The sequence below is a fragment of the Poeciliopsis prolifica genome, unplaced genomic scaffold (genome assembly GCF_027474105.1).
Source record: "Poeciliopsis prolifica strain line A6 unplaced genomic scaffold, Auburn_PproV2 SCAFFOLD047, whole genome shotgun sequence".
Lineage (NCBI taxonomy): Eukaryota > Metazoa > Chordata > Actinopteri > Cyprinodontiformes > Poeciliidae > Poeciliopsis > Poeciliopsis prolifica.
Genome location: NW_026562422.1, coordinates 81977 through 97965, shown reverse-complemented (window position 1 = coordinate 97965; position 15989 = coordinate 81977). Strand labels below are relative to the sequence as shown.

At 36.2% G+C, this 15989-nt stretch overlaps 1 protein-coding gene across 1 annotated transcript in view; it reads left to right on the top strand.

Annotated features, from left to right (window-relative positions):
* The first annotated feature begins 494 nt into the window (after positions 1-494).
* Positions 495-15989, top strand: part of esr2b (estrogen receptor 2b) — a 63159-nt gene continuing 47664 nt past the window's right edge. The window contains exon 1 of the mRNA XM_055057251.1: positions 495-704. The gene's annotated coding sequence lies outside the window, so the exon portion shown is untranslated. The remainder of the gene's footprint in view (positions 705-15989) is intronic.

The following is a 15989-nucleotide window of genomic DNA, read 5'->3' as shown; positions in this document are numbered from 1 at the left end:
AAGGAGGTTGAACAAATACCCATACCACACTTTTTGTTTGAAAAGCATATCAAACTAAATTTCATTGTATGTCACAATTACAAACTACTCTGAATTGGGCTATTACATAGCATCCCAAAGAAAATTTCATTTTGAGGTTGAAGCTAAACGGTCATTTCACTGACTTCCATCTTGTTTAATATGGGAATCTTAAACATGTCTTAAACAGGATTAAACGGTTTAATGGACGTCAGAGCTGGTCCGCTTCAGACACATCCAAACTATGTTTCTTCTTTCTTTCTCTCTCTACTCTAGCATTATTATCGAGCACATTGTCTTGTAGCTGCAGGTGAGGCAAGAGCAGCAGCAGTGTGGGGGATGCTGCTGAGGCTCCCCCCTCTGTGCGCAAGAGGGGGGCGTGGCCGCTGACGTTTCGAAATGGGCCAAAGCTTCATGTTTGCTCTTTGATTGCTGGATTCGACAGAGGGGAAAGAGAGAAGGGGGATGGCCGAAAACATACCGGCAGGCATGAAGTTCTCAGAGGACAAAAATCTTAGGAAGAGGCGCTGCGTCCGTCTTAAACTTTAGTTGTACTTTAGTTCCGTGTTTCCGTCTATTTGGACTCTTTGGTGCTCCAGCTTTGAAGGCGCAGAAAGATCGTTTCCAAGTCCTGAGAAAGCAGAAGCAGCTGGTTTGGCGTGAGCAGCGCATCAACTGAGTGACAGGTCAGTGACTCCCTGCCTTCCCGCCATGTCAGGCTGAGAAAGCAGAGTTCACTCTGACAGGTGCTCCTCCTGCAGCCGGTGAGCCGCACCAGAAGTGTGAACAGGTTCCAGGCGGGGCTAGACAGATGGCAAGTTTACTCAGATCATAACTGAGACTAATAATAACTAATAATAATAATTGAACTTACTTAATTGAACTTACTGCGTTTAGATCTAAACTGGAGTATGAAAAGAATAGTTTGATTTAAAATTGTACGTCTAAGCTTCTGACAATAGAACATCGGAAAGAAATTGTTTGGAAAATAATATACCGGAGTTCAGACTTCATCAAATGTGACTAAATGTGGCATGTGTTCTAGCAGATACAGAAATAAATGAAATATGAATAAAAAAAAGAAAAAAAGAAAAGTTTTATAAGCTGGACAGAAATGAAAATAAAATCTTATTGAAATAAGAATCAAAGTTTTATTACCTTTTCCCTTGTTTTTTTCTTGTCTTTTTTTTTCCTTTTGACAAAATACATGTCAAAATAATGGATTAAAGGTTATTTTAACATCACTGATGTAAACAGTTGAAGGTTTTACAGGATGCAGTGACTTAAAAAAACAACTGTTAACCTAAAAAAAAATTATTTTTTTTTTTGTAAAAGTGCTATTGTGCAGAATACAACCATTTATACAGGTGTGTTCTTTAACACTAATGTGGGAAGGATCTGTGAGCCGAAGTGGAGGCCGGCTACAATGGAGGAGTGAAGGGAGGCAGAAGCAGTGGGAACAGCCCGATGCAGCCAAAAAACTTTTTTTTTCCTTTAGTCTTTTCAGAGGAACTCTAGGAGTCTAAGGAGCTGATGTCTGCTGGGTAATTAGTTGGACTATCTTCTCTGATAGAGGATGGAGTCACATGCCACACAAAGTTTGCCCTCTGTAAACAGTGCGACTTAACAACTGTTTTTAGTTTTGTCATCTTTCAATCTGTACTTTATGTTGGAACTTTTTAAACCCAGAAGTCAGGCTGGGTGAAGAATGTATTCAGGTGTGTAAAGAATTCACTCAATGGAGCGCTGTAAATTTTTTTCTGTGTAATTTTATTAAATTGTCTTTAGTAAATTAGGTAATTTTTTTTCTATCATATATATATATTAAACATTATCATAATAGTGGATTGGAAATCTAAACACTAAACCTTCTGTGTGACGGGGTCAATCTGATTGACCCCATGTTAAGTGTAGTATTAAGTGTTTAGAAAAAGGCTATATAAACTAAGTAAATTTACATGTCTAATTTTACACATAAATTATACTTTTAAAAAATTAAATATTTGGTAAACATTCTATTAACACAAAACTTATTTTTGAATGGTAATAAACATTAGTTATTCAAATTATTTATTTATTTTTTCAAGCATATTAATTTCTCAATGTAATGCTCATTAAAGGCTATTTTAATGTTGGCGTTTCTGTAAGTCCACTACGCTGTTGCTGCATGCTCACCCACTGAATGCTGCCAGTCAGGCCCTATAACAAATTGGAATCTTTATTTCTCAAACTTATTTTTTTATTATTATTTATTTTCCTTTATTTAACCAAGTAAACCCTGTTGAGATTTGGATCTCACTTTCAAAAGGGACTTGAAAGCTATTCAGATATGCGTTTCAACTAAAGCAGAAAACTTAGCCAAAACATGAGTTATATATTTAAATGCAGGGTACAAATCAACATGAAATTAAAATAAATGTTTTGGTTGTTCCCCTTAGTGGGACCGAGACAGGCAGCTGGATGTAGACCAGGAGTGTCTAGGTGGGAGACCATGAAGGCAGAGCTGAAGCGGAAAACGGGGTACTCAGGATCAAATTCTGACGGAATCTTGATAAAACACCAACTCTTTCTTGTCTGGTGCTCACTGCTGTAGGAAGTAAATGAAGTTACCTGTGAAGCCAGTTGTAGTTTAGGTTCTCTTTTTTAAGACAATAACATTTTCTTTAGGACTTTCAAATTAATGGACAAAAAATTGCAAATCTAAAAATGATCTGAACACATTTTGTTTTTTCCTACATATTTTTGTTAGGAAATGTTGGCTAAATATTCCAGACAAAACTGAGGAAATAAACAAACAAAATCTACTTTGGTCCATAGCCAACAGTGTTGGTAAAAATAAAGTACATTCTTCTTTAATTGTTTTATAAATAATACAAGGCAACTGCTGGAGATGCACACCTCATGACCTCATAACCCCATAAAGATAAGCGTGTTGGATAATGGATGGACAGGTAATAGGCTAATCTTTACCAGGTTCTACTAAATCTGTCATTAAATGCACAAAACCACATCAATTCTGCTGTCCTTTATTGGTCAGAAATGAAGAGGTTTGTGTGAAAACCTAATTCTGTCCCATGATCCAACATCTTGTATTAAAACCTTCAGCAGCAAGATGTCTCAGCAGTGTTTTCTGTCACTGTGGGGATAGTTTGTTTCAGGTCATTGAGTTTTATCCACATTTATTTTTGCAGTGCTCTCAATCAATCAAATTATATATATATAACACATTTCAACAACGACTTGCACTGATCAAATTGTTCCACAAATTAACATAAATAAATATGTGCAATAAAACAAAAATAATAAAAAGCTATAAAATATAATCTTGTTAAAAGATCTATCTAAAAATACTAAAAGACAAAATTATTTTAAATAATGGGTCTTAAGTTTGGTTTTGAAGAGAATGTTGGACTAACTACAGAAAAAGACCTGTCCTCTCATAGCTCACACCTACACTAAAAAAAAGGATTGTTCCATTTACTTAATACAGTTATGTCAGCAATTTTCACAAAACTGAGTTATATTCAGCAAATAAGTGGCCCTTTATTGTATTTAGTAAAACGTATCAAAAATATTTTGCAGTTCCAACTTTACTGACTTAATTTAATGTGGCAATCACTGAATATTGCTTCACTTATCTAGTTTATATAGATATAGCTGTAGAAGTCTTAGTTTGATTTACTAAACCAAGACATGTCAACAGTTTTCATACTGTAATTGAGAAAATTCAAGTCACACCACTTTTGTTTTATGGAACAAACATTTACTATCAATTAAACAAAGCATAACACTTAACAGCTACAGAGAGAGAAAGAACAGTTATTCTTGTAACTCAAGAATCAACCATCAATTTTAAGGTTGTATTTTGTTAACTCAAAAGGAGTGAATCCCACAGATGTTCGTGATGACTACCTCTCTCACTTCTGGTTACTCTTCTGGATATAAGAAGAGTAACCAGATAAGGCCCGCTGCAATACTCTTACTTGTTTTGGCCTTGTGTCCTTCAAATACACGTTCATGTTAAAGGGCATGCATACAGAATGTACCAATTCTCCACATCTGTCTTAAGCCCCACCCCATTTGGATCCTATTTCTGCACTTCTGCTGAGTCTGCATCTGGGCGGACTTCAGCAAAACATATTCCCCACAATTCAATGCTGCATGTTAGGCTTTGAGATAAAAGACAGAAATACGGATTTTTGTTTGCATTTATTGAAAATTCAAAAGAAATAGTATGATAAGGCACATATCCATAACGAAAATGTTTGGCATGATAAACTGAGCAGAAAAATATAAAAAAAAGACAATAGTCACACAAGCTAAGTATGTGAAGAAAGTAAAACAGAAAATGCCAAAACTACAAGAGGAATTTCAAGTCTTAAATTAAACAACTATTGGTACAATAGTACCAATTTTTGTTGTTGCAATGTTTAAGCTCTTCACTTAAAATATGCTAAAAATGGAGGTAATTTTGAGAAAGTGGCAATTGTGAATAAAAATTTAGCTAGACGATTAACTCGGTAATACCATAATTTGACTCTTCATTACCTGTCAGGTTAAAAGATAAACTTTTATTGTATTAAAACGTAAAAGAAGAATAGATCTTTTGAACAAGATTCAGTTCTGAAAATCTATCTAAAAACAGTAATGAAGTGGAAATTGGAATAAAAAGTGCCTCAATATCTGTCACAAAATGCGCACTAGTTGATGTTTACATTAAATTTATTCTGCAGAAAGTAATTACAGGGAAATGTCATACATCATTTTTATATTAATTTCCTAATATTTTTTGTGAGAGTGAAAAAGAAGGCACGTGGTTCTTATTTTCTTTAGAGATATGATTTTTAAACAAATGTTTTTTTCTCAGTGGAGAGGGCAAGAAAATGGATGTTAGAATGTTCTTATGAATTTATTATTAAATCTTTTGTCTCAATAGCCAGTCATAATCTGAGATGGGTTTTCTTTTTGAGTAGCAGTTAAATGTGTAAGCTTACGTTTAATTAGATGAATCATAGCTAGAGAAATTGCCTTTAAGGCTGTGAATGTTAGTACACTGACCCGTCCAACATTTTGGATATCGAACTTGATATGCAGAGACATAATGTTCTAACTCTCAAAATTTTGCACTCTTGAAACCTGCACACTTGAACCTTTGTTCAATTTGATTGAGTACACACTTCCATAATTGTCAAGTATTTCGCTCTAGCTAGGAAACTACCATATGTCACCCCTCTTTCCTGCCATCCTTCCGAATTAGTATTTTCTCGTAAATTTCCTTTATTATAATATAATAATTTCAAATAAGAATTCGCTACTTCTCCAAATTGAATTAAATCATTAACCTCGTGAGAACTTCCACATGCAGTAGCTCAGAAGGTAGTTTGTGTGAGATGAGTGCAAACAGCAGGAACAAACCAGGTGTTGTATCAAAAAGTGACAATCAGTCAAATACTGATCGCGTGCGATGGGGCGCACCCTCATGAAGGAGTGCGCTAAGGAGCACATTTAGTCTCCTGGAATTTCTTTTTCATTTCTAACCACTGTGTGATCACTGTCCTGTGATGGATGAAACTCCATCCATCCATCAAGCCATTATCCAACACTTTTATCCCTATTGGGGTCATGAGAGGTGCTGGTGTCTATCTCTAGCAGTCAGTGGGTGAGAAATGAGGTCACCTGCCAGTCCATCACTGTGGATGGAACTCTATAAATAATAATCAAGTCAATCAAATCAAATTTTATTTGTATAGCACATTTCAGCAGCAAGACATTTCAAAGTGCTTTACATATGCACAAAAACACAAAGTCATCCATCATGGAATAAACAATACATTGTTACATATTACATTTCAAATACAATTCTAAACAAGTGTGTTTTTAGTTGAGATTCGAAGGAAGTCAGGGTTTCCGCTGTTTTACAGTTTTCTGGAAGTTTGATCCAAATTTTTAGTGCGTAGATGCTGAAAGCTGCTTCTCCTCTCTTGGTTCTGGTTCTGGGGATGCAAAGCAGACCAGAACCAGAAGACCTGAGAGGTCTGGAAGGTTGATACAACAACAGCAGATCTTTAATATATTGTGGTGCTAAACCGTTCAGTGATTTGTAAACCAACAACAGTATTTTAAAATCTATTCTTTGAGCTACAGAAAGCCAGTGTAGGTACTTTAAAACTGGTGTTATGTGCTCTATTTTCCTGGTTTTAGTGAGAACAGGAGCAGCAGCTTCTGGATCAGTTGCAGCTGTTTGACAACAACAGCAGATCTTTGATGTATTTTGGTGCTAAAGCGATCAGTGATTGTAAACCAACAACAGTATTTTAAAGTCTATTCTTTGAGCTAAAGATAGAGCACATAACACTGGTGTTATGTGCTCTATCTGCCTGGTTTTAGTGAGAACACGAGCAGCAGTGTTCTGGATCAGCTGCAGCTGTTTGATTGATTTGTTGGACAGGCCTGTGAAGACGCTGTTACAATAATCAATGCGACTAAAGATAAACGCATGGATGGGTTTCTCTAGATCTCGCTGAGACATTAATCCTCTAAACCTGGAGATGTTCTTCAGGTGATAGAAGGCCAACTTTGTAACTGTTTATGTGGCTCTGGAGGTTCAAGTCCGAGTCCATCACTACTCCCAGATTTCGGGCCTGATCGCTAGTTTTTAGTTGTAATAACTGAAGCTGTGCATTGACTCTAGATCAGGGGTCCTCAAACTTTCTCCTGTGAGGGCCACATAACTTGTCCCTTCTCTGATGGGGGGCCGGGGTCAGTTTGTAAGAGAAAAAGTGTGACGATTGTAAGAGTGCTAAACATAAAAATGTATTGTTTTTCAGAAAGCACAATCAAATAACCTTTTCTGGATTCTTCAGAGACCAAAAGTAAGGAAATAACACTATTTATGAAATAAATAATAACCAAATAACACTCTGCGTTCTCCACATAAAAAAAAGTCCATGGAACATAAACTTTCTGTTGTGCTGGTCACAATCTTAAAAGGTCCAAGTTCAGTTTAGTTGTGGCTCATATGAGCACTCTGACAGCACTCACTACACCTGGTCACAGGCAGGAGGAAGAAAACTACAGCGGTCTGGAGAAGGCTCTCAAAGTTCCTGTGTTCCTTCCTTATAACCTTTTTGTAGGTTCCAATAGCTTGTAGACATTGCTGTTTGCAGCTCATCAACTTCCCTGTGAAACGATTGTAATAAAAAAGAGCAGCTGTGCGGTGTCCTGCACGTCCGTGCTCTCATTCAGTGCTACCGAAAAAAAATCAAACTCTTTCGCCTTCTGCTGCAGCTGTGTATATACATTACCGCCGATTTCTTCAATGCGTCTTGGTGATTGTACTGGCTGATAGACTCACGGCATTAAAGACGTCTTTCTTCTCGGGACACACTTCCTCCGCTACAGCTCTCATGCATTTCTTGACAAATTCTCCGTCAGTGAAAGGTTTACCGCTGCTTGCTATCAGTTGAGCAACCCGAAAGCTGGCCTGAACAGATGACTGGTTCAGCTGAAGTTGGCATACAAATGTATTCTGCTGAGCTAACAATCCACTTTTTAGCTTTGAGAGTTTATCTGTTCGCATTTGGCCTTGCAAGCTATCATACTTGTCTTTATGATGGGATTCATAGTGTCTCCGCAGATTGTATTCTTTGAATACCGCCACCGCCTCTTGACAGACAGCCTTTTCTTTGCATTGGACAAAAAAAATAATCGTTTGTCCATTGCAGGTTAAATGCCCTGCATTCTGAATCAATTTTTCTCTTACCTAATCTTTTCGCCATTATTCCGTTCGCTCTTTGAGAGAGGCGGGTTTAAGATTTTTTGATGAGGGTTGCCATATAGGCAACATCCATCCACCCTTCTGGGGTCTCTTACGCATATATGTCGTTATACTTATATGTCATGCATATAACTGATATGTCAATTATATGCATGTATAAAATAGTTACTAACCAATAGTTAATAATAAATAAAGCTCATTACTAAGGAACATTTTATTGCAAAAGCCCAACTTATCAAATAAAAATGTACATATATGAAAATACTCTGATATTTTCAGGGGGCCGGACCAAATGTAGAGGCGGGCCACATCCGGCCCACGGGCGGTAGTTTGGGGACCACTGCTCTAGATCGTTCCTCTTTAGGTCCAAAAATAATGACTTCAGTTTAGTTTCTGTTCAGCTGGAGATAGTCACCTGGTGACATCGTAATGTAGAGCTGCGTGTCATCCGCATAGTTATGGTAGCTAATATTATTTTCTGTTATAACCTGAGCTAGTGGGAGAATATAAATATTGAATAAGAGGTCACATGTGACCTTTGACCTCTTTGATGAGAAGTTTTCAATTGAAACAAAGAAATCCTTGTTATTTATGTAAGATTTAAAACAGTTGATCACTGAACCGGAGAGTCCAACCCAACTCTCCAGTCGATTCAGTAATATGTCATGGTTGACAGTGTCAAAAGCTGCACTAAAGTCCAACAGAATCAGCACTGTGGTTAAAGAAATTTTCCACGTATGTTGAAGTTTTGTATAAAGTTCTATATTAGTGTCAAAGTTCGTTTGTAGCCTTTAACCTGAATTCCAAGATACTCAAAAGAGGTGAAATTACCCAAAGAGGTTTTACTACAATTTATAGTTTTCTTAAATATAGAAGCCATGCCTCCTTCTTTTTTTTATGTTTTCTATTCTCGCTTAAAAAATTGTAGTTAGGAGGTGCTGATTCATTTAGTACAATTTGGTCATTATCATCATTCAACCATGTTTCTGTCAGAAACATAGCATCAACATTATACTCAGTGATGAAATCATTAATTAATAGAGCTTTAGCACAGAGTGATCTGGTATTTAAAAGAGTTACTTTAAGTGGCTTGGAGGCAAAAAGATTTTCAGTGTGAGGTTCTTTCTGCTTTGCCTGCTAGAGATGAGAACCAGGTGGAGTCAATCTCCTGGCAATCAAGAGTGTGCATTTATTAATTAAACCAGGACACAAATGTTGATTAAAATGCAAATTTATTTAATGATGTTTATTCTACTATGAAATACTTCATATTTATTATACATTAGGATTAAATGATTTAAATCGGTGGAAATATATTTTGAATTTTTCACAGTGTATTTGTTTTGATTTCACAATGTGATTAGATGTTTCTGTTTCTTTTGAGGGTTTTCACCTGTATGATTGGAGGAAAGTTATGACCATCATATAAAAATACAGATAACTAAAATGAAGACTCCTTGAGTGAAGCCCAGTTATGTTTCACAAAAGAGACCATCCTTTTCAAGTTGGGATTGCACGGTAAAATCAAACAGAAGAAACTTGACAGCCATTCTAAAATATTTACTTTGTTGTCAATAATGAAAGTACAACAAATGGAAAATATTAACTTTTTGAAAATCAGTAAAAATACTTATTTTCTTTCTAGATCGTATTCTGCCTTACTGTTCTAAATGTGTGCAGTTTTAGAATATTGTGAAAACTGCAATATTTTGTTTAAGACTATCATACCATAAGACTTCCACACCAGCCATTAAGAGTTCTATATTAGTTTAGAGTTGTGATCATTTGCTTGGGGAATTTTATTGCTCATTTGTCTGATGAGAACACTTAAACAGATAACGTTGTCCAACTTCAGCAATCTTTCAATTTGCACTTATTTTCTATTATTGTATAGCTGCTCAAAAGGCTCAAATGACAGGAATTGACTTCCAGAGGATGTGGCCCAAAATTTGGTAGAGAGTCCAGTAACAGATGGAAGTGAGGTGTGTGGCAGTTAGATGGAGCCAAAGCAGTTCCAGGTGACAGGCAAAATGACTCTATATCCTGATACTGTATTTAGGCTGTCCGTTCTGTTAGCGCCTCTCACTGCTAAGAATCCCCAGGAGCCAGAAGCACCTCTGTCCAGCAGCTTTTTCTCCCATGTTATCTGTCCACCTCTTCAGTTCAGCTCAACTCTTCTCTTCCAGCAACTCCTTGTTGGCTTTGTGAGTCTGAGAGAATGCAGGAATAGAGGCTGTGCAATGGTTGTAAGGGATCTCATTGTGCTTTGGTATGTGGTGCTGGCTGAGAGCTGAAGGGAGAAAGGTCCAGGCTTCTATTATTCACAACATAAACATGCTTGTAATGTGGAAGCCAGGGTAAGGTGCTCTCCAAACAAAATATTTTCTTCCATTCAAGGTAAAGTTTTTAGATATTTCCTCTTGCTGACAGATTCTTTGTTGAAGTGTAATAGTACTGTGTGCTCTTTGGAACTTTACACAAATTGAAATGTGGAAAAAGTTTTTACATTTGAAATTAGAGAAGTCTCAGCTATGGTGTTATCAGAAACACAAAGCTGATATCACTGCTGCCATAAAGGACAGTTTTAGGCAGTTTTTCCTTTTCTTTATTGAGGCTCCTGAGTCTGAATTGTTCTTGTGTTTTATTGATTTGAACACTGGGTCAATATTGAAATTCGTCGAATTTCAATATTGTACAGTTGAATATTAAATGCACTGTATAACAAATAGACATATATTTGATGTTTCCTGTTTTTGGCAATCAGTTAGGATTGCCAAAATTATTTCCATTTGTCTTAGAGTCAGAATGAGGAGGGATAATTTTTTATACCATTTTAAAAATAATTTAAAAAAACCACCAGAAATGCTATCCAGTTGTGAGGAAACAATTTTGACACCCTATTAAAGATGCAGTTCTTTATCAAGAAATATTCATGTATCATAGTGTACTTTTCTTTTTTAAAAGAAAATGACTTAATTACAGGCTAAAACCTTAAATTAACCTTGTTTTTTTACTCATTGTCCACAATTATTTGACATCCGACCCCTTAATATGTAGACTTATCCCCTTTGTCTGAAATACCTTCATTGATATGCAGAGGGCAACACTTTGTTTGACGAGTTGTACATATGATTGACATGACACTGTCAAAAAGATGACATGGCACCTGTCATAAACATGAAGGAAAATTGAAAGAACACATTTATTTCAAAATAATTTAAATAAATTATTTTGAAATAATAATTTGTTATTATTTCAAAATGGAACAATGGGTAATTGCAATTACCCATTGCAATTACCTTGCAATGGGTAATTGCAAGGTAAAAATACCTTGCAATTACCCAATATATTGCAAGATATTTTTAAAATCCATTCGAAATAAAAATTATCTCATAGTCTTAGCATAAATTAACACTTTTTGATCTTTTTGTTTAAAAAGTGAAGACCATTAAACTTAGTGTGCACCAGAAACCTGCTGACCATCAAACTTTTTCTGTCATTGCTTACATTTTTTCCTAAAGGGATTGTCACTCTGCTAACCAAGAAAATGGAGGGAAAGTAGCTCTGGCCACATCTGTCCATCCCGAACTGTAGTTGTAGTGTAATTCAGAGTGAAATTATCTGCAACAAGAGAAAAATGTGCTGTTTGTCAGAGCAGATCGCCCTGACATTGATAGAGCCTTGTGGGTGTTTTTTCTTTCCAGTCTGTGTTTGTTATAAGCTGTCTACTGAATACTTCCTAAAGTCTGGATAGTTTGAATGAGATGCTGAAATAAAGGACTCAGTACTCATCTGGTAGAACAAAATACTACATGAATAAATTTCCTCACAAAGTTTATACCTCATGATATCTTGTCTGATGTATGTATTTAAAACAGAACAAATAAGATTCCCAGACACTTCTCTTCTGAAATGGTTTACATCCTTAGCATGGCATGAAGGCAAGACTGCTCCTCCTATACAGAAGTAGAGAAAACCACCGACAAATAAAACACAATATTAGCTGATGGTACTGAAGCTTTCTGCATTACCTGGGACATTTGATAAGGCATGTTTGTCTTATCAGCCAATATTATTATTAATATCAGGAAGCTATTTAAATTAGTTTTTGTTTGTTAAATAGTGTGGCACATGGTCTTTTTCATTTTTGTTTTTATTACATAAATGTGGTCAGCAGTACCAAATCTTTTCTGGCTTTAAATGCAGAGCACCCAGACATAACGGTGCATAACATGAAGATGGACTGGAATTATTAGGTTGTTCTGCTGCTCAGAATTGGCATTGCTGGGAAATATTGGTCATCTATTTTATTATTAGTAACATTAATAATAATAATAATAATAATAATAATAATAATAATAATAATAATTTAACTTTGCATATATTTGACCAGTCATGTTTCTATGGATCCTTTTCAGCCTACTTATTTCAGGCGCATGTGGTACTTGTAAAAAGCGAGTGAGTAATTAATTAGCAGTACATATCTGAGCTATGTTTTGATCATGTCTGTCAAGCTATGCAGGGATATTTGTATCGCATGCCTGAAAAGTTACTACTTTACAGAGAAATTGTATCCAGACACATCACACATTTATTGTTTTGGACCGGCCTTGGTATATTCATCTTTGATTTAACCATTAAGCATACACTGTGACAAAAACCAAACATACTAATTGTGGTTTTTCTGTTTTAATAGAAAGCAATTAGATCATGTTCTATGCTTTTGTTTTAAAACTTTATGGTAATGGTAACATAAAATTTGCTTACTCTGGTTGTTGTACCACAAAAATTTCTTGACTCATGAGCCGGGCATCTTGGAAATAGAAAACAGACCAGCACAACCTAAAATCACCATCAGAGGAAAGCTATCTATTTCAATTAGTGTTTTTTTTTTTTTTTAGACATCTAGATCAAATCAAATCAAATTTTATTTGTGTAGCACATTTCAGCAACAAGGCATTTCAAAGTGCTTTACATCATAAACACAAAAACACAAAGTCATGCATCATAGAATAAACAATACATTGTTACATATTACATTTCAAATACAATTCTAAACAGGTGTGTTTTTAGTTGAGATTTAAAGGAAGTCAGCGTTTCTGCTGTTTTTCAGTTTTCTGGAAGTTTGTTCCAAATTTTTGGTGCATAGATGCTGAAAGCTGCTTCTCCTCTCTTGGTTCTGGTTCTGGGACCAAAGCAGACCAGAACCAGAAGACCTGAGAGGTCTGGAAGGTTGATACAACAACAGCAGATCTTTGATGTATTTTGGTGCTAAAGCGATCAGTGATTGTAAACCAACAACAGTATTTTAAAGTCTATTCTTTGAGCTAAAGATAGAGCACATAACACTAGTGTTATGTGCTCTATCTTTCTGGTTTTAGTGAGAACACGAGCAGCAGTGTTCTGGATCAGCTGCAGCTGTTTGATTGATTTGTTGGACAGGCCTGTGAAGACGCTGTTACAATAATCAATGCGACTAAAGATAAACGCATGGATGGGTTTCTCTAGATCAGGCTGAGACATTAGTCCTCTAATCCTGGAGATGTTCTTCAGTTGATAGAAGGCCGACTTTGTAATCGTCTTTATGTGGCTCTGGAGGTTCAGGTCCGAGTCCATCACTACTCCCAGATTTCGGGCCTGATTGCTAGTTTTTAGTTGTAATAACTGAAGCTGTGCATTGATTCTAGATCGTTCCTCTTTCGGTCCAAAAATAATGACTTCAGTTTTGTTTCTGTTCAGCTGGATAAAGTTTTGGCACATCCACATATTTATCTGTTCTAAACATTTATTCAGTGATTGGATGGGGGTTCAGAGTCACCAGGTGACATTGTAATGTAGAGCTGTATGTCATCTGCATAGTTTTGGTAACTAATATTATTTACTGTTATAACCTGAGCTAGTGGGAGAATATAAATATTGAATAAGAGGGGTCCTAGGATTGAAGAGAAGGTTCCAATTGAAACAAAGAAATCCCTGTTCTTTATGTAAGATTCAAACCAGTCGAGCACCGAACCGGACAGTCCAACCCAACTCTCCAGTCGATTCAGTAATATGTCATGGTCGACAGTGTCAAAAGCTGCACTGAGGTCCAACAGAACCAGCACTGTGGTTCTCCCACAGTTCGTATTTTTATGGATATCATTGAATACTTTTGTGAGGGCAGTCTCCGTGCTGTGATGAGCATGAAAACCTGATTTGAAAGTGTCAAAGCAGTTGGTCATCATGAGGAAACTATTTAATTGTTTACACACAGTTTTTTTCAATAACTTTGCTGATGAATGTTTGAGATTGAGCTGTAATTCTGCAGAAGTGATTTGTCCAGATTGTTCTTTTTTTAGCAGTGGTTTGATGACTGCTGTTTTCAAAGCCTGGGGAAAAACGCCTGATGTAAGCGATGAGTTTACTATTTGGATTTGCATGTTTTAGTGTTGAGTGATAGTTACGCAGTCTTTCTTTATAGATGTCATTATGAACGTGAAGTTGAGTTTTACCCCATTTTCGTTATGCTCTACAACAGAGTTGTCTTGCAGATCGAACTGTTTGTTCTTTTCTCCATGGAGATTTCTTTGTACCAGACACAATCTTTAGATGATGATACTAATAATTTGCTTTGTTTTGTATTTGAGAAAAAGTTTCTGAATCTGGGCTTTGTGAAACATTTTCTTATTTTTGTGCAAATAAAGCTGTTCTACTTTAATGCTGTGTTCAGACTGAACATGTTAGGTGTCAAAACATGTTCAATGCCTCAAGTTGGATGCTTGCGGAATTAGAATTCATACGCTTGACATTTTGCACTAGATACATGCTCAGAGGAGTCTCTTGATCTTCTTTTCCCTTCTTCCACTTTGAACAATGGCACATTAAGTTTTTACAGTGTTTTGGTTTTACTTACAGAAACCAAGAGAATGTCATCATCGTGCACCTTATTCAGCAGATAATTCAAAGATGCTGTGAATTTTATGTGTTTCACATCCGAGCTGGGCACTGATGAATGGTCATTGCATCTCCTGGCCAGATATAGGCCATTACATCACATAGTAGAGTTCTCCCTCATTTGTTAACGCTCTGTGTCCAGTGGCAAAATTTCAGATTTTCCAAGTTCAGCGTCAGCCATGTTAAATGTGCTTGACTCATGTCGAACACCTGAAATGCTCAAAATGCTTCAAACACGTAGCACAAGATGTGCAAATTGTGCCACAAGATTTTGACGCTTCGTTGATACTTATTCACATAGAGATTGCATGTAAACCAGATGCCCCTGACACTTAAATCTCATTCTGTCTGAACGCAGCATACGCCAGTTTGACTAAATCCAGGTCGTTGATGCCATGAATGATGCAGTGGAATAAAACTAGGAGTATTGAGATTATGCCCTTTGACTCTTTGCTGCCTGTGCCGTGATTTACCATGGATGGTTGCCATCAACACTAATCTGTTCAAAGCTCAACCTTCAGGTGCATGTTTCAACAAAACAGCATTTTGGTTATCTGCTGCTGAAACCCTAACTCTTGGTCTGCACGGCCTACAAAGTAAGTGCACTATTAAATCTTATGTAGACAGCTTTTGGATATTCTACATTATCCTGTAGTTTATACTGTTGTCCCAACTTAGTTCTAAACTGACTGGCTGTTAATAGTTGACAAAATGTAAATGTTCAGTTTTAGTCAATCTGAGAAAATACAAACTGGCTCACAGTTTCGTGTTAATTGTCAGCAGTTCACGCCCCTATCTCTTTCTGAAACTTTGAACTGATCATGTTTTTCTCACTGAGTTAAATTTTCATGGACACAATGACAGATACTTCTTTTTGTTCTGCTTCTTTGCATTAACATTCTTATCTTACAGACAGCCTAACAAAATAACAAAATGAAACAACAAAAAACCATGAAAGCAAAGAGATGATTTCTCTATGAGAATATATTTAACTGAATTTTTCTCTGAATCCAGATTAGTTTGTTCAAAAAAAAAAGATAACGACTAATCTGAGAGCGGCTAAGTCCTAAGTGAACAACTAGAAATCTAGAAAATATTGTAGTAATTTTTATTAAAATGATTTTCTGAGGCTTTAAACTCAGAAAATCATACATAATTGTTTACACTGGAGGTTATTTAATCAATGCTTATTTACATGTAAACTGCAGGGAAGAGCTATTATGCCACTAATTGTGTCATATCGTGTGAAACTTACTGAGAA